This window comes from Adiantum capillus-veneris, chromosome 19 (assembly GCF_014529385.1).
Source record: "Adiantum capillus-veneris isolate H3 chromosome 19, ASM1452938v2, whole genome shotgun sequence".
NCBI lineage: Eukaryota > Viridiplantae > Streptophyta > Polypodiopsida > Polypodiales > Pteridaceae > Adiantum > Adiantum capillus-veneris.
The window spans coordinates 59,706,978-59,727,685 of NC_140949.1; positions in this window are offsets into that span (position 1 = coordinate 59,706,978).

Consider the following 20,708-nt stretch of genomic DNA (forward strand, 5'->3'; position numbering starts at 1 on the left):
ATTGAGTCTTCATGATGTTGGGGATCTTACTGATGTCACTCTTTACCAAACTGCTGTTGGATGTCTCATTTATGTATGCAACACGAGGCCAGATATTCAGTGTGCAGTCTCACAGCTCAACATATTTATGCATAGCCCGGGGTCTAAGCATTGGTAGGTTGTCAAGAGGAGTTTTTGCTACCTTAATGGCACTTTACATCTTGGCTTTTTTTTATCCCAAGGGGATATCATTGCCGCCAGACTTACCTGCTCTTTTGGACTCAGATTGGGCTGGTTGTTTTGACATGCGAGTGTCCACGTGGTTTTTTGTTTCATGCTTGGCAATTCATGTATATCATGGTTGAGCAAGAATCAACCTACTGTGGCCACTTTGAGTTGCGAGGGTGAGTACAGGGCGGTGTTCACAGCTACGATTGAGTGTGTATGGCTCAGATGCCTTATGGATTATTTGGGTGTTGAATAAGACATTGCCAGCACTATCTACACTGACAGTCAGAGCGCATTGGCAGTTGTTGCGAGGAACCCAGTTTTTCATGCTCGCACAAAGCACATTGAGGTGCATTACCACTATGTCAGGGAGAGTCTCTCAGCAGGAGAGATCATCTTGGCTTATTTGCCAATGCAGGACAACCTTGCATATCTTTTCACAAAGGCATTGTCTCATGAGAGAAGCTCGAAGCTTTCTGCAAAGCTTTGGGTTTACTCCCCTTTGTGGACTATTCATGTCCTCAAGGCATGGCACCTCCATTTACTCATGTGCCAGCTCTCATTCACCGCATCACTCTAGGGGGATTTTGTTACTATATACATGTGGTAGTGATGTGTGTGAACACAGTAGGACCACTGGGGCATTTTTCCCCTCTTTAGGAGATTTTTTTCCCCTGTGCATTTTATATACACCCATCACTCTAGGGCTATCTATTTTTCCCCTTGTGTAAATGCTATAGTTATTAACGTAATTATACGATCGTGATTACATCAATGAAATCCTGGTGATAACCATAGGTAATTGGCCTTGACCTTATGGTAATGTAGTATCATTGCTTCTTACTCCTATCAGGTTAATGTAGGATCATTGCTCATTAATCGTAAACTCTTAGTGATTGACTTAATTCTCCACTCATTTCTAGCATGACCTAGGACTATGATTAGGTTTTTAGTCTCTTAGTCCATGTTAACTGAGTTAATGTTAGTTAACAAAAGCTGCTAAAGACCAAGGATGCACAAATGCACATTAAAGATCAAAGTGAAGAAGCAGTGAAGATTGGAGTTACACATTTTCACATTTTTCCAAAATGGTCACGTAGTATAAATTCCTGATCTATTTCAAGCCATTGTAATATTTCTATCGTGTTACGGGCTCAATGGGAGTTGCAAGATGTAAAGAATATGACAGTTACTGTGCCTAGGTAGCAGATTCAGTAAGTGGTGAGCCCTAAAGACCTTGGGTGCCCTAACATTGCATATTTTTACCCTAGGTACATAAAGCAATGTGTAAAAGAAATTAGGATTCTCAAGTCATTTGTTGAGATCACTCTTTGGTGAGAGCTCTTGAGGTGTGTGGCTATGGAGTCCTTGAGCTTCTCCTTGCTCATGAGACTTGATTAACACTAATCAATGATTTATGTCTCACTATGCCTCTCTCTTTCCTCTTATGATTGCCTATGATGCTTAGATTAACTAGATCTTAAATAATTAGTGGTTAGTCCCTCTCTAATCTTGTGTGATTGCCCTCTTTTGCTTGTGTGTGCATGTAGGTTTGATTGGAGTGTGGTGGTCGATAGATCTATGTGTGTGTGCTTGCGATTAGTGTGTTGCATGATAGGATTAGTGTTGTGTGCATCTTGCAATCATAGTGTGTGTGATTGGGTTGATTAGAGGTGAAGAGAAGTGGGTGTGGAGATTGCCCTTCATTGCAGCTTATCTCCTCCATAGGCCAAGAAGCTCACCTCGTAGAGTTAACCATTTGTGGTACCACGATTAGCTCACTAACCGTGTGAGTGTTTCCATGCCCTAGCTTTGTAGCTCATCCCTCCGGATTGATAAATTTGTTGGTCATTGGAACTATTGCAACGATGGGACCCCCAACATTTGGCACTGTTGCCGGGGACGATGGCCTACACTAGTGTAATTGTGGCATAAATGAATGTGTTTCCTCACTAATTCACTTGTGTGTTTATGTTTTTGTGGATTTTGAATGTGTGTGCATGAAGCATTGTGTTCATAATTCCCTAATTGACACATCTTGCCAATTGTGTGTTTACACACTGTAATTTGACACTAACCCCTTGTTAATTTGACTAATTTTTGCTAACTTACTAATTTGCTATGAAGGATTAGAGCATTCAACCATTCAATTGATCTTCAACAGAAAGGTAATTAAGGTGGTATTCTCAACCTCCCTAGAATCTAAAGATGTGTAGAATTATGTAGAGATCCCACCATGATGTAATGTAATGCTATCCTATGTTGGTGCAATGCAATGTTGATGTTATAGATTGAAAATTTTGCGATTATTCATTTTCATGCCATCGTAATGCCGAAATTTTTAAGAATTGGTGACACATAAATTTGACAAGTTTCAATTGCTAATTGATGATTGTGGATTGCTAATTGGGTATTTAATTGAGTTAATTGCATGCTTGGATGGTCAATTTTAAGTGTGTGTGCACTAAAATCAAGTGTGTGTGCATTTTAATTGAATGTGTGTATGTTAATGTTAGGTGTGTGTGCACTATTTTGCCCATGTTTGTGCACCTAGAAATCAATGTGTGCGTTGTGATTTTTGAATTGTGATGATTGATGTGTGTTGTGCTCATGCCCAACTAATGGTTTGTGAAGTCACATTGCAAATTCGACAAATTTAACCCTTTTGTGTGCCCACCTAAAGATTGGTAAAAACTGCCAATTTTTTAGTGTGTGCGTGCCTAAAAAAGTGTTTAATTTGCATGGTTAATTCAATGTTTTGATTGCATAAATGATGTGTGTAATGATTAGTTTTTGCATTTTTGTGCTCAAAACAAGGATTACACACTCTAATTGCGTCAATTTTTGACTTATTTTCGTCAGTAGTTTTGTCGATTTAATTGCCTAGTCTTGATTTTATTGATAAAATTGTTGGCAATTGAATTGATGTGATTTGTGCAATTTTATTTCGTTGCACTATTTCCCAATGTGTGGAGAATTTATAGAAAATTTTTGGGTATTTTTTTGGATAATTTTTTGTAATTGTTTGCTAATTTTTGGATAATTCCATAAAAATTTGATTTTGCGATCTTTACGAGCCATTTAATGTGTGCGTATTTACTACATCATTTTGTTCACATTCGTGCCCTCCGTGGCCGAGTTTTGAGCGTTTTGCTATTTTCGAGGGCCGGGTTGACGATTGTGTCGCAAATTGCGTTTTCGATAAAATCTACTATTTTCGATGTGCTTTTGCGTGTCGAAAATGCTTTGTTGTGAATGACGATGATTTCTAAGATTCCTAGAATTTTTTGGACTTTGCTGACAACTTTTGGGATTTTCCGGCGATTTTTTGGAGTTCCGGCTAATTTTTGGCCCATTTTTGGCATTTCTTGAAAATTTGAAAGTAAAAAATAAAAATAAATAAAAGGAAGCGGGTTTCCGGCTTCGGTACCATGCCTTACGGCACATAAAATACTTCTCTTCTTCTTCTTCGCGCTCCGTGTGAACCCTCTCACTCTCTCTCTAACACTTACTCTCTCTCCCTTATTCTCTCTGCCTTGGGTCCAGTGTATTTTAACCGGCCGAAATCAGAAAATCCCGGTTAGATTTTGAGCTTGCCTTGAAGAAAACTGAGAAATTTACACAAGTTTTTGTGTAAATATCGACAAAAGCTTTAAATTTTGACCTAAAAACCGATAGTATTTCAAGTTGCCCTTATTTTCTTCTGTTAGAAAAATGTATTTTTCTAGCCCTGTCTCTCTAACACTCTCTCTCTCTAACTCACACACTCTCTCTCTAACTCACACTCTCTCTCTCCCTTTTTCTCCCTCCTACTTTCTCTCTCTCTCTCTCATACTCTCTCTCTCTCTCTTTGGTTAGAACACCCTCCCACTCTCTCTCTCTCTCTCTACTCTCTCTCTCCTCGTTTTTAGTACAAGCAAAGCGTTGTAAGACTCTCTCTCTCTCTCTCTCTCTCTCTCTCTCTCTCTCTCTCTCTCTCTCTCTCTCTCTACACGCAGGATGATGTCCCCCGTACGGCGCGCCGGCTCGTCGCTCGCATTCACGCTTGAAAGTCGGTTGAAAGGCAAGCGATTGTATTGTTGTTTTGTGGACTTTAAGAAATCCTTTGATATGATTCCACGTAACAATTTGTGGAGAAGGATGGAAGAACTCCAAGTGCCAAGTGAGTTATGCTTGCGGTTTCTCGAATCTATGAGAAGGTGATTTGTCAATTGCGCATGGGAAGAGAAATTTTAAAAATTTTTGTAAGCACTATTGGGGTTAAACAAGGATGTCCATTGTCACCAACTCTCTTTGGTCTATGCATTGATCAATTGGAACAAATGGTACTTGACTTTATGCAAGAAGAAGGCATTGAAGAGGTCACTATTTGCAATGCGGTAATCATGCTTTTGTTGTATGCGGATGATGTAGTGCTTCTAGCAGACAATTTAGAAGATGCACAAAAGCTTATGGTTGTCCTTGAGAACTTCTGCTTGCATAGTGGGCTGATTGTAAATGAATCCAAAACAAAGGTTATGCTTGTGAAAACCAACCATAAGGAGAAGCCATGCATTGTGTACAACAACGGGACACTTGAAGTTGTTGAGAGCTTTAAGTACCTTGGCCTTGAGGTTCCATCCAATCACAAGTGGCATGAATGTGCTATGCGTCGTTTGGAAGCGGGAAAGAGAGCATATTATGCATTTGAGAACATGTGTAATGCGGGAAACATCAAGTGTTGGGTTCTCAAGAAGTATCTTTTTGATGCATTGGTGACACCGGTTCTTCTTTATGGAGTTGAAGTGTGGGGCGGGAGCATCTCGAAGTCTACTTGGAAAGAGTTTGAGAATGTCCAAAAGCGTTTTCTTACAAACTTTCTCCAAGTTAAGACACAAACACCATATATGCTCCTACTTCTTGAGTCGGGATGTCTTCCAATTGAGGTTATGGGCATGGAAAGGGTTGTGGAGTACATGATAAAGATGCGTCAAAACCCCTCACATCGACTTCCTACAATTGCATGGGAAGCAAGCAAAAAAGTTCAAAAGACGCATAAAAGCAAGATCTTGAGCACGGGATGGATGCAAGACATAAAGAAGTGGTTTGGGAGATGGGATGCATTACACTTGCTACATGATGCTTCAATTGACTCTCAAGTGAATGAAGCTTTTCTACAACGCCAATGTATTACGGCTTGGGAGAAATCCGGTGGGTCACGCTTCATACATTACACCACCTATATTGCCCCCAACTACAAAACCATGTTCTTCGCTGAGAGAGGAAACCGTACTCACACTTACATGCTTGAGCCTATTCCCTTGTCCGCGATACGCACTATCGCAGCAATTCGGCTTAGCTCCCATTTCCTTCGATGCGAGATAGGGCGTTGGGGCAATGGAGAAGAGTCAAATCGATTGTGCACATTATGCTCACTGCAAGTTCGAGAGTCTGAGTACCACACACTACTAGAGTGCTCAGCTTTTGATCACATCCGAACTTGCTTCTCTCACATTTTCAACCATAACTTAGACCTACACACTTTCCTCTCCCAGCCAAAGTGTGGGCTCTCCATGGCGACTCTCATCACTACAATTTTGGAGCATCGAGAGTCACTCATCAGCCATACACATACTACATCACATGTAACTTTGGTCCCATAGGTCATATTTGACCTCCGAGGACGATAATAAAATCTATCTATCTCTATCTCTCTCTACCTACACGCACGATGATGCCCCCGTACGGCGCGCTGGCTCGTCGCTTGCATTCACGCTCAGGGCTACCAGTCATCAACGCAGTCGACCGCCAAGTGACAACCTACACAGGTAATATATAATAATAATAATTTAAAAAAATCAATATCCATAAAAAAGAATTCAAAAATAAAAAAAAGGAAAAAAATCAATAAATTAAAAAAAATAAAAATCCCAAGAACCAAATTAAAAATTCACAAAAAAATAAAAAAATAAAAGGCTCACAAAAATCCAATTAAAAAATAAAAATGGTTTTTTTTAAAAAATTAAAAAAATCAATCAAAACTTTACATAACTAAATCATAAAAAATAGAAAACACAATAAATCACAAAGAATTCTAAAATTCATAAAAAAATAGAAAATTCATTAAAAATTCATAGATTCACAAAGAAAATTGTAAAAAATCAAAACTTTTCCAAATAAAAAAATCATAAAAATACTTAAAAAATAGAAAATTCAAAATTTTATAAAAAAATTTAGAAAAATAAAAAGAAAGCACCCGGAAGTGCCAAAAAAAGACAAAAAAGCCAGAACGAGCCAGAAAGCGTCAGCAAAGTTGAAAGGAGTACCAGCAAACACCGTAAGCCGAGAATTACATTGTGCAAAGCGAAATAGTACAACTGAAAAAAGCCAGCGAAAAGATCGACTCAAAGCAGTGAGGGGGAGAAAAATATCTAATTTTGTCACAATCGAGCCAAAAATTGACAAATCAGAATTGTAAACTCATCGAAGCTCAAAATTTTGAGCTAGATTTTGGGATCTCCTTGGGAACTGGAATTGAATTAATTTGGCCAACAATATTATTATTCTAGCTAAATTTTGACAAAGTTGCCGTGATTTGATCAAGGAGCTAGGAGTGAACGTACATGCTATAAATTGGCTAGTGCAAGCAATTGCATTGAAAATCGAGCTTCTAATTGGACGAACAAGGCCACAACTCACATGTGATTGCAGATTAGGCTGTTCAAGGCCCTGGTTTTCATCGTTTCAAAAGGTTGCAATTAATTTTGACATAGTCGAGGTAGAGTTAATCAACTCGTGTGAGTCTGAAGAGCACTCAACTGCAAAAGTGCTTTGGCTAAAGCAGTTTAATCAAAATCGAGCAGAATAAATTGTGCTAAGCAACGTCAAAATTTTCCAATTGACAGTTTTTACATAACAAGCCAACATAGACTCAAATCGAGCCGAGAGTTCAAGTACAGCAGAGAAAACTAGTAGGAGTGGTAACACATGCACAACTGCAAACTAGATTTTACAGCTATATGGCTACAATGGGGATAAATTTTTGTGCACAGATACAAAAGGTCATAGGTATCTTATGAGTAGTAAAAGGAACACAAAAGCCAAGATCTTGTTGACCAAAAGCCAAGGTCCTGGAACCATAGAAGCTCATATCATAGGAGACCCATGGGATAGACAATATCAGGGCAAAGATATTGCTATTTATACCTTGAATTGGGGAATAATTTGTCATGTTTCACGGAGATACATAGGAAACTATGTAGAAGGTTTACAAATGCCAACTATCAACAGTGCTACCCAAAGTGTACCTTCACAATCCCAAAATGTGAGACTAAACAAAAGCCAAACAACTTGAACTCTTATAATAAATCAGGCTATAGTGATCACCCTAGGAAGGGGGGAGCTGTAAATTCATCAACGATAGCTCTAATACCAGGAAATGCTACACTAGTTAGAAGCCCTAGAGCGTCTAACCAACAGACTCCTTCAAAGCAAAAACAATTGAAAGATCGTATGGTTGTTGGAAGTTTCCAATTGACCCAGATTCCCTCAGAATCTGTAGACAAATGTCTCTATGAAGATCATCAGGGACAAAAGTTTCAACTGATCTCTACAAGTCAGAGTCAAAAGCCAACAAAGCCCATAGTGTTCAAACAGTTACATGTGATCAATCTCACATATGCATATCAAGATGCACATGGTAACGAATATCAGCAAGGTCATGACATTGTACTACCCCTACGGATGGCCTGACTGAAATCAAACACTATCTGAAGATGATACAAAGCCTCAAGCTACCAGAACAGGTGATACAAAGCCTCAAGCTATCTGAAGATGATACAAAGCCTCAAGCTACCAGAACAGGTGATAAAAAAGTCAAAATCAATGAAAGCTAAAGTCCAGAAAGCTCCACAAATGTCACCACCTAAATCTCCTCCAAAGAGACTGATTCTACCAGAAAGTACAGTGGATCTATTAAGGTCAAAGGTTACTCAGATGTAGGCAGACAATGCTCAACAATTGCAAAAAAGTGTAGTATTACAACCAATGGAGTCAACCTCGATTGCAGGTGATCAAAGCAAATAAGTTGTAGATAAAGCTCAACCAAAGGACACTACCACAACAAAAGCAGTCAATTCAGACACGAATCCTGATAAGATCAAGTGCAACATCACCAATGAAAACGAAGAAAAGCTGTCAAGCAAAGTAAAGCTATATTTTTAGTTAGACAAGAACCTCATGCCTTTTCGCACTAGGAAAAGATGTGGCCAACCACGGTTGGAAGATGCTCTTGAATTTGTGAGCATATCAGGAAACAAACGGGCAGAATGCTGGGGAATCATCTCCACCACCATTGAAGTAAGTTCACAGATTATCAAAGCTCAATTCCACGTGATCACAACAAAGGATATGCTAGAAGACATCATAATGGGAATGCCAATGGCCCAAAAGGTCCTAGAGATACAGAATTCAAACATGACGGAGTCATCACAAGCATCAAAGAATGAAGACCAAGACTGGTCACCCACGAATGACAGCACAAAGTCCTCAAGCACAATTCAAATGGAAGATCTTATTGAAGATGATTCGTCTCCATCAAACAGAACTTCAAAAGAGCTTTAAAAAAATCAGGTAATAGCAAGTGCAGATCAAACAGAGCAAAGAGCAACCACAATAGCTATTGAGCAGAGAATGCCACCAAAGCTATAAGTAAAGAAGACCAAGGTTACAGACAACCAAGAAACAACAGGAAGTCCAAAGATCCAGACATTGCCAGTTGAATCAGCTGATGTAAGTAAAATTGGAAAACAAAGTCTCAAGCTACCTTCCATAGAGACACAGTTAGATCAAGATGAGACCATGGAAAAATCAGGACAAAGATCCTTAATAGAATCAACAATGAGAATAATTGTAGTTCTCAGTAGTACAAAAGGAGTAGGTGTCATATGTAATGCTCTATTGGATAACAAAGCAAAGTGAAATATGGTTTCTGACAACATCGAGAGAATTCTAGAGATTACTTAGGTAACAAAGAAATCATGGGTAAGGCTACAAGTCAAAAAGAAATGGTTGCTACCCTTAGAATCCAAAATCATGATGACCAGGTAAAGTTTCAAGTGAAGCCTTCAAAAGAAATGCTTGCAGATGTCATCATTGGACATCAGTGGTTAGATCAACACAAGGCCTACAAAGAAGATACAATGCTAATACTCTCTTTTCCAAGAGGTAGCCAACAACATTTATAGTTATCATTAATGCCAGATTTAGAGTTGCAAAAGTCACAAGGATCAAAGACTTACAGACAAAGGTAAAGCTAAAGTGGACCCTCCACCGATTAGCATAAAAGGTGTGACAACATATGCCTCTACATCAAAGAACCCTTATAGATCAACTTCTTCAGGCAAGTCAACCTTTCCAAACTTCAAGTCAAGTGCTGACCCAACTAAAATCTCTAAGGAGCCACCTAGAAGAGCAAAGATATTTCAGCCAAAGTACTCAATAAAGCAACAAATAATCAAGAAGGTGTTTGTTCCAAGCAGTTTAGTCAAATTCAATGATCCAGTTTGGATTAGAGATAGGAAATCAACACAGAAAGACAAACACATGGGATGGATAGCATCACAATGGAGCTTAAAGGAACAGGAGTACTACGGAGGTAACACACATATATGGATGCCAAAACCGCAGGTCAGAGCATATGAAGTGAAGTTAAGACCCTCCCAAGAAAGAAGGTCCACAAGGCATCAACATCGACAATATCCTAGGATACCTAAGAAGTAGGTATACAATAGAACAACATCAAAAGATGTTAAAGTCTACCATAACTCTCAAGAGGATACAAAACAAAGACGGATCTCAAAGAATGTTCCTCTTAGACAATGATTCTACACATGCTATACAAAGATTTGGCTACCAGTCAACCATAAGACCACCGCAACTACACCAGACCTGCATGAAGATCTCAAGAACTCAACAAGACCTAGAGCGAAGCAAAATCAACAAAGGAGTTACAAAGGTCATCAAGAGATTTGGATTCCTAAGTCTTCCAATGCTCCTCAACAATGAACAAAGGCCTACAACAACATCAAAGACTCCTATCAACAGGCCCAATTGGAGAATCAAACAAATAATGGAGTCTTCACAGTAAAAAAGGATGATACAACCAACGTGAATGAAGATTCAAAGATGATAAATAGGTATGTCAAAAGAAACCTTTAATGCCAACTTGGTCCTTCACTAATCCTATTTTTTTGGATTCAAGCTTACTTTTACTTGAAGAAATGTTTATAGTAAAAACAAGAATGTAAAAAGTCAAGTCGCCAGGGTGCAAAAAACACTCTTTGGCATAGTCCAAGTCGGGCTGCTGAGCCATAAAATGAGCAAAGCATTAGTCCCAAAGCTTCAAGTCATATTAAACTTTGTGCTAAGAATTGTAGTTATTAGGCTTACACTCAAGTTGGAAGAGTTGAGCATATCTAAAGTCGTGTTGCTCATGCTGGATGAGATGAGCATAAGAGTCTAAGTCTATTTACTTACAATTGGTGGAGAGTCGTAGAGTCCAACACTCACACACAATGCACAGTAAGATGAGAGCACATATCCTCGTCAAAACGAAAAACATTCTAAAGGGGTGCCAACTTGCAAAGCCATGTGATACATGCTTTTATAGATACACCATCTTTCTGAAGAACCCCTCAAAATCCTTCTTGCACATCATATTGTTTTCCATGCATTTCTGTGTATGCATAAATAGGATGTCCCATCATTGGACATATGCATTAGACACTCTTTTTTGCTTCCACCTATGCACCTTGAGTGGACTACAACAAAAAACAATGTTCCATCATGCTACCCTATCATATTTGCTACCTTTTTAATTCCATATCTATCAGCAAATAATAACTTGATTACTTTATTAATATTTCCCATGCTAATAAGTACTCCAATAATGCGCGTATCCCAAAGGTACTTTTTTTCCACTGGGTTTTTTCTCTTTGGTTATCTAGGTATTAGACCCTAATGTAGAACCTCATCATTCTACCTCCAAATTGTACATACTTTTCATAAATAAACAACAACCTCATCATGATGCTATTACAACGGACAAATGCAACATCATCTCTCAAAATTGACTATTCGGACCAATGAAGATGCTGCAACAACTTGAACCTCATCAACAAATGAAGACAATCAGCCCATCAACAACCAATCAAAAACCTTCCACACCTCCACGAATACTTTTTCAATAGTGCCTGAGGATGGGCACTAAAATCGAAAGGGGGGAATGTTATCTGAGTGAACGTCAGTTAACAAAATCTGCTAAAGAACAAGGACGCAGAAATGCACATTGAAGATCAGAGTGAAGAAGTAGTGAAGATTGGAGTTACACATTTTCCACATTTTTCTAAAATGGTCACGTAGTGTAAATTCTCGATTTATTTCAAGTCATTGTAATATTTCTAATGTGTTCCGGGCTCAATGAAAGTTCCAAGAGGTAAAGTTTATGACAATTACTATGCCTAGGTAGTAGATTCAGTAAGTGGTGAGCCCTAAAGGCCTTGGGTGCCCAGACATTGCACATTTTTACCCTAGGTACATACGGTAGTGTGTAAAAGAAATTAGGGTTCTCAAGTCATTTGTTGAGAGCACTCTTTCGTAAGAGCTCTTGAGGTGTGTGGCTATGGAGTCCTTGAGATTCTCCTTGCTCATGAGACTTGATTAATGCTAATCAATGATTCATTCTCTCTCACTATGCCTCTCTCTTACCTCTTATAATTGCCTACTAATGCTTAGATTAACTAGATCTTAACTAATTAGTGGTTAATCCCTCTCTAATCATGTGTGATTGCCCTCTTTTTCTTGTTTGTGCATGTAGGTTTGATTGGAGTGTGGTGCTTGATAGATCTATGTGTGTGTGCTTGCAATTTAGTGTGTTGCATGATAGAATTAGTGTTGTGTGCGTCTTGCAATCATAGTGTGTGTGATTGGGTTGATTAGAGGTGAAGAGAAGTGGGTGTGGAGATTGCCCTTCATTGCGTCTTAGATCCTCCATAGGCCAAGAAGCTCACCTCATAGAGTTAACCATTTGTGTTGCCACAATTAGCTCACTAACCGTGTGGGTGTTTCCATGCCCTAGCCCGGTAGCTCATCCCTCCGGATTGATAATTTTGTTGGTCATTGGAGCTATTGCAACAATGGGACCCCCAACAGTCCATTTTCCATAGGCACTCTAATTATGGAAGTAATAAAAAAGTGCTAAAAAATGAAAGAATGAAGAAAAACAGTGTCCAAAAAGAGTAGCACAAATGCTACTAGACACATGAAAATGAAATTTCTATGTTATGTTGTGTCTATGTGAGACATAGCGCCTTATTTGTTGGCACTTGGTAGCAAGGGGAACCAACTTGGATTTCTTGGTGAAGACCCTACACTGATGCCCTAGACGTCGCCTTGGTAGGCTAGTAGATTCTTGGAGCACCTACTTGAGGGTTCAAGGAGCCGAGATTCATAGCTAGACTTGTCTAGGGGTGGTAGCCTTGCATTGTGCTTTACATTTTTATATGAAATGTTAAAAAAAAAAAATTCCATGAGCTTCAAAACAATTGTGATATTTTACTAATAGATTAGGAGCTTTTCTATAACCCGTAGACACAACAAACTTGGATGCTTTATTAGGATTGGTCATACAATTTTTAAGCTAGTGATTTATGAACTTGCATTAACCTAGGGTCTTAATTGATTGCTTGTGTTTCATGCATAAAATTGAAATTTCAAGTGGTTTAACCTTCATAATAGTTTAGGTGTTTTTTTCTTTATGTTGTTTAATTCTTGGCTATGATTGATCCATCTTTTAGAAGCAAAAACTCACTTTGCATGACCGTTCATTGCATTTCATGTTTTATTTATCTTTGTTGGCCTTTGATATGCATGATTGTTTTATGTTTTGCAGCTCAACATTCCTCCATGGACGTGATTTCCACCATGTCATCGTGCTTTGCTTCAGCAGGGCACACAAGCACGTGTGTCAAATAAGGAGACATGAATGTTAGCAGCATGTGTTAAGCTAGTATTTACTATCCACATTGTATAAGGTCTTGGGCTCATTTGAGAGTTCCAAATTGTATATGCTAGAGGGCTCAACTTAATCCCATAGTAGAAAGGCTTGTGGTTTATGCCTTTATAACAAGACCTTTTATGCAAAGAGGCTTCATTCTTGAGTATCCATCCTTGAGAGCTCTCTCTTGAGTGTTCACTCTATGGATGGCCTAGCCTTGAGTTTAATGCCCATGCTTAGAAGGCTAGCTCTAATCCTTTGTATTTAGGGAAGCTCTTCTTGATTAATCTAATCTCTACTTTCTTCATTAGTTTTAATTCTTATATATTCCATTATGTCACGAAGTAGTTTCACCTTCTCATTATTCTAGATTTGAGTGTGTGCTGATGACTTCTTGTTTATTGACCATTCCTATCATTCTATGAGTACTCAATTTGTGATATTTAACATCTCTAATTAGGTTGATTAAGTGGATTCTTAATCTTGTGATCAAAGTATATGCCCTATTGTTTGCTCATGTGTGGATGGGTTTAATGAGACTCAAGCACCATTCACCCTTGTGTGTGTAGCTTTTGACTAAGTACCTTGATTATCATGTGGTGATTGGAGAGACCAACACCAATGCAATTAATGTGTGCTTGTCAAGAGAGTGCTTTGGGATTCAATTCTATGACAAGTTGGAATTTGGTGGGCTCGATGGGTGTAGGTGATGTTTGATTGATGATTATGGTGTGATTAGAGTTAGTGATTCATGACTAATCTCTATTGCATTGGAAGAGCATTCTCTTGAATCCTCTCATTCAATACATCCAATAATGCTCATACCTCCAAGCTGTAGCCGGGTTGCCAATCCACAGATTGATAATTTTGTTGGTCTTGGCTTGTGATTAGGTGATGATATGATGACCCCCAACAAGTTCAATCATAGAGTGCGTGCTAGGTAATATAATCAAGGTCTACCAATTCAAATTTTCATCTCTAAAAATGTGATTTTTGGACCACATTGGAATTTGTCTGTGGTAACTAAACCTTTGACAAGTTATACTTACAAACAAATAAAATTGAAGTTGTTGATAACATTTGCACAATGAAGTCATCTTTTGCATCTCCCACATACATGCAAGACTCAAAAGATATGTTAATCTCTCAATGGGAGAAGTGCTACAAAAGCACAGTAAGTGATTGAACATCTTTTTTTTGTGAAACTTTCTTGGGTTTGTGGGACTCTAGGAGCTAATTTTGGTCAGACACTATTAAACTTAGAATTGGGGACGTGTGTCTGTAGCTAGTCTGGAAAAAGGAAAAGCGTGGGTTGTGCGTGTTAGGGCATGCTCACACGAGGCTTAGTTATCTGTAAGCCTCAACGTATCTGATGCAAGGAAGTATGGAAATTCAGAGAGGGACGGGGAGAAGCAAGTAGTGAGAGAAAGAGTAAGGCACAGATACGAGAGTGAGAGAAAGAGAGAGAGGGGGGGCGGGGGGTAAAACGGCATAGTTTTCAAACTATGCCTAAAAAGGCATAGTCACAAAACTAAGATGGTGCAATGGTCAGCTCAAATTATGGGAAACTCAGTCTCGTGTGAGCATCACCTGAATGAGGGAGAGGTACATCAAGTTGACTAGTAATTTGAAGTCACCCATAAAATTGAATAAGAGGTGGTTAATCTCATCAACCATCTCCAAGTTGAACAAATATAGAGGAAGAGAAAATGTGACCCTCGAGCTGCATCCCTCCATGCTACCTTTGGTCCGCTGCCTCCAAAAAACAAAGCTCGAAGCTGCTCTTGCAGACATTATGCTTTCTTTGAACTAGACGTGGGAATATGTGCTCAAGAGACAAGCCACCAACTGCTAGGATTTAGAGTTAGTTGAGCAATGTAAGAAAGATAAATAGAAGGCATTGAACTACGCACATACCCAAGTGGCTTGATGGTTATAAACAGTGCCATGCTTTATACATGCCCGTCTCACAGTCGGGGTCCGGGGGGCTGGTAGTCTGGGCCGTCCAGCCCTCTACATTTCTTGGCCATAATCCAAGTCTACAGCGGACAAATCGTCGACACGTCAGCAGCTGGAATTCTTGCTTGAGCATCCAATGATGTGACGGCATGTCAGCCTTGGGAATTGTGTGCCCTTCTGACATGTTTGTAGGCGGAATGGTGAGAGCGATAGGCTGACAACCGTGCACACAACATGTCAGCACTCAAAATCTGAATCCGTGAGAGCTAATCAACGTCTATCATGCAATCACTTGGAATGCGTGTTGCTAGTCTTATACCTACAAATGTCTGCAGCAACTATTGCAAGTAGCAAGTTTCTCAAGCACGTGGCATACATCTTCAATGGTAAAGACGAGAGGCATAAATAGAAGGGAGCTACAACACTCCATCTTATCAACATTAGGTTGCTCATAGAGTTTCTTGCAATGTGTATACATATCTTGAAGAGTTAGGTCACCAAATCTCTCAACACGCTTGCCTTTTAGATTTTGCCAAAACTTGCCACATGCATGTGCTTTCTCTTGCGTTAAGAGAAGTTGTTTTTTGACTTCCCACCTTCTCCTCTTTTTTTGAGCAAGTGCTTTGTATGTGTGTGAACGTTCCAAGTACACTTCCTTGTCTATGCTTGTATCCAACCTTAACAAGTGTTTTCGGGCTTGACTACATTCCATGTCAAACCATTTCTTCTTGGTGCTACCCTTCTTAGACCTTTTTCAAGACATGTGTTTCCCCGAAAATCATTCCTTTGCACAAGGGAAAATTACTTCTTTGAAAACTTTCCACTTGCATTCCAATGTTGGGCTCTCTTGATACTCTATCATGCTTAACATTTGGTCCACCATATCAACATAAATAAGTGCTTGCTTGAAGTCTAGACGTAGGTACGAATCATTCACATCATGATTGGAGGCTACATGATTGGGTCTTTTACCACACTTAAGGTCAATACATAACATCCTATGATCCGATTCCGGATTCCATTCACCAAGTGTAAAGCTTTGTATGCATTCTAGAATGGATTTTGAAAACAACACATAGTCAATCACGCTATCACCATTGTGCTTTCTACATGTAAAGTCATTGGTGCCTTGCCATAAAGATACACCATTTGCAATGAGCATTCCGGTACTATTGCACATATGGAGAAGTGACTTTCCATAGTGATCCAATTCTTTTGCATCATTAGAACTTTGATTATACATGTATGAGTCATCCATTCTTCTTGAGACATGCGGCATGTCGACTTGTTGTGTGTCGTGTTGTAACGCATTTGTGCAAGCATTCATGTATCCAAAGACAATGACTTCACCCTAGTCCTTGTAATGAGCAATGTCTTCCTATAGTTCAACAAAGGGCTGATCTCTGTCCATATCCAAGTGAGCATAAAAATTGGAGTCATAGTGAGGAATGTAGCAAGTAGCCACAAATATGACTTGACCATTTGGTGGGCTGATTTTCAGCCATAAGTAGCATTTATACTTATCTTGTTTGACAATGGAAACATCTTTCAAACCCTTTTTGATCATACATACTATGCCTCCTTGAAATGTACGTTGCTTTTCATTTTTGGCCCACATCAAAGAATGCACATCGCATTTGTCAAATCCAAGAATTTGTTGCGCATCATGCTCCCATGTTTCGACAAGAAGTATCACATCAGAGTCATTGGTAAGCTCATCAACGCCATTTCCCACATTCCATGTATACAACAATGAGCAACTTGAAGTGGTAGATAGCTTCAAGTACCTTGGCCTTGAGGTTCCATCCAATCATAAATGGAAGGATGGTGCAATGTGTCGCTTGGAAGCTGGAAAGAGGGCTTATTATGCATTTGAGAACATGTGCAATGCCGGAGAGATCAAGTGTTGGGCTCTCAAAAAGTACCTCTTTGACACATTGGTGACACCGATGCTTCTCTATGGAATAGAGGTGTGGGGTGGTAGGATCGGAAAGTTTACTTGGAAAGAGTTTGAGAATGTCCAAAAGTGTTTTCTCACCAACTTTCTCCAAGTCAAGACAAAAACACCCTACATGCTCTTACTTCTTGAGTCAGGATCACTTCCCATTGAGGTCTTGGGCATGCAAAGGGTTGTGGAGTACATGCTTAAGACACAACGTAGCCCTTTGTATCGACTTCCTAGAATCGCATATAAAGCAAATCAAAATGTCCAAAAAGACATGCAAGAGAAAAATACTAAGTTCGGGGTGGATGTTTGACATCAAGAAATGGTTTGGAAGATGGGATGCATGTCACTTGGTCAAGGATGCATTGATCGACTCCCAAGTTAATGAGGCCTTCTTACAACACCAATGTATCACGGATTGGGAGAAATCCAAAGGTTCTCGCTTCAGCCATTACACCACACACATTGCCCCAAACTACAAATCTCTCTTCTTCTCCGAACGAGGTAACCAAACCTATCCCTGTATACTTGAGCCCATCCTGTTGAGTGCGATCCACACCATTTCCTCCATTCGTCTTAGCTCACATTCTCTACGCTGCGAGATGGGACGTTGGGGCATGGCGAGGAGTCTCATCAAATTTTCACCTTATGTCCTCACCAAGTGCGAGAGAGTGAGTGCCACACACTACTTGAGTGCTCATCTTTTGACCACATTAGGTCCTCTTTTCCCCTTATATTCAGCCCCATGATCTCTCCCTACATGAAGTGTGCAAGCAAGAGCGTGTGTGAGTGTGTGTAGCAATGGAGAAGAGAGGAGAAGAGGAGACCTTGTGTTTGTAGGGGCTAAAAATCACTCTCTACATGTGAGCCACCTTATTCTATTATGTACATAATAAATAAGTATAGTGGTTGGACACCTGGCCTAGCCGGCTACATGGGGCTTTACCCCAACAACCTCCCACGTAAAAGCCAATGTGGCTGTGAGAGAGAAAAGAAAAACATACAAAACCTGTACAAGGCCATCACAAGTATGACCTCAGCCAATGCCCACTGGCTCACTAAATCTGTGTGCATCCAACTCTAATCATAGAGAAAGTATAGAGCAATTGACACCATACTCCTCACCAAAGCCACACACATCCTGTAGGTATCTCAACATATGCTGCAAAGTGCCCCTATGCTCAAGCGCAACGTCAGTCACTGCACGACTAACTGCTCCCACTGCAAATGCACCTATTGAAAATGCAATCTCGGGTCTCGAGATGAGTATCTCGTACATGAGAATCCCTAATGCTGATGCAATCCTAGCAATATTTGCTAATTTGACCATCTTAGTCAAATCTGGCTCATAACTCCACTCATGGAAATCACCCTGACACCCAAGCTCCTTTCTCTAGAATCCATCCTCGTGTTCATCGCATGTCACATGTGCACCAAGAGAATCTGTCTGTCTTGAACCCTGTGTGGTAAGAGCAATGCCTAGCTCTAACTCACATACATCATCCTCTAGCCTCAGCATATCCATGAATGACTAACTCATGGCTGACTGCTCAGCACTCAAGCCATCCATATCTATCATCATATCCATGAGTGACATACCCTGCTGCACAACTATCTGCACAACTGGATCAACATGCTCACAAACCGGAGCATCATGCAACCTATCCACAAAAGAGACATGCCTCATCTCTCTCCATGGCTGCGTACTCACAAAGACTATGCCATCTAGTACGTGACGTATTTGCATTGCATGAATTGTGTGAAAACTAGCACTTCTTGCTATGACTAGCTGTCCACGATGCAATCTAAAACTGTGCTCATCGAGCACTACCTGGCATTTGTTGTCTCGTAAATGACTCATAGAGATCAAGCTCTAAGTCAAACTTGGCACATGGCATACATCTCGTAACACGTATGATGCACCACTCGGCAACGATAGTCTGACATCTCGTGCACCAACTATGTCATGCATTGAATCATCAGCTAGACACACACATCCAAGCATACCACTAGTATATGTGCTAAACCACTCACGACTCGAGGTGATGTGAAATCGAGCACTTACATATAGTATCCAATGAGAAGGTAATGTGTCATCAAAAACCGACATAAGAAAAGAGTAAACATGGAAGAAAAGGTGACATCTCCGTCATGCGTAACCACATACGCTACATTTTCTCCCACGTCATCCAAAGTGATAGAATCACTCCTGTGTTGTCTCATCCATTAAAAACAATGCCTATGTACATGACCTGTATGACCACAATGCCAACACACAACATCTCTATGTCTACAAGATCGTCCTTTGATTGTAGGCATCTCTCTAGACTCATTTGTGCCAAATGCATTGCACAATCTTTTCCATAACTCTCTAGATGTACATGCATCCAAACCAATGTGATAGACAGACTCACCAAGGTGTAACCTATCGTCCAACATGCAAGCTCATCCAAGTCCTCCCACTCATCATCACTCATAGACTTTGGCCTAGCACCCATGCCTTGTAGTGGCAATACTTGGCCTAACTGAGTTAATGCATCATGCATACCTACTTTCTAATGCTCAAAGTTTGAACCATCAAACTTTGTATGGAAAAGCACAAACCCTGACAATGATGTACATGCCAAATCCATGGCTATAACCTGTGACAAGACCAAGCACAAGTCGGTCAACTGACAATAGCCAAAGCCTGGCTAGCTCATACACCAAATACTGTCAAAATATAACGTAAGCTGGCATAAGTTGTCTAAGAGAAGTATCAGCAAATATGGCGATCAATTTAACAAACAAGTGAGCAAAAGAGCTCAAATGATGCCAAAAAACCCGCTCTAATCCAAGAGCACTATGTGGTAATCGATGCAACTATCATCAACAATCTCCCTCCTGAAGAGATTACCACATGTATGTCAAATGATATAATCCAATGAGCAAACACTCTCACAATGTGATGCCAAAACACTATGGCAAAGCAACCAGTGAGTGCCAAATGCAATCAAAACATGATTGCAAACCATTAGCATAAAGAAATAAAGTCACAAGAAAAATCCGGTAGAGTTTCGGTAGTATTTGGCTATGTAACCATAATAACCATACATACCATAAACATGCTAAAAACCATGAGCAAATCATGCGCAAAATACACACTCAAGCATACTATGAGCTGCCCCAAAGTCTCAACTCCCTGAACTTGGAAAACAATCCTGTAATGCGAAACTCAAAGTGCATCAACCGCACTCTACAAGCGGGGCATATACTAGCATAAACTTGGATACAAACCAACCAAAATATAGCACAGATTGATGCTCAAAACAACTGAAAATCGATCCACATATGCCATTGCAAGGCGAAGAATACCATCCACCGAAAAGCGCACATCATGTGCATCCACATGGAAATATAAATGAGCATCAAGCATGTACAAAATGTGTACGAAATGAGCATCTGAATCAGCTGAAAATTCAGCTCTCAATCATGCTAAAAATGCTTGCAAAACTCTCTGCAAATCTGTGCACCACACTTTTCAAAATTTTCTCAATCGCACAAGTCAATGTACATAATCTGTGA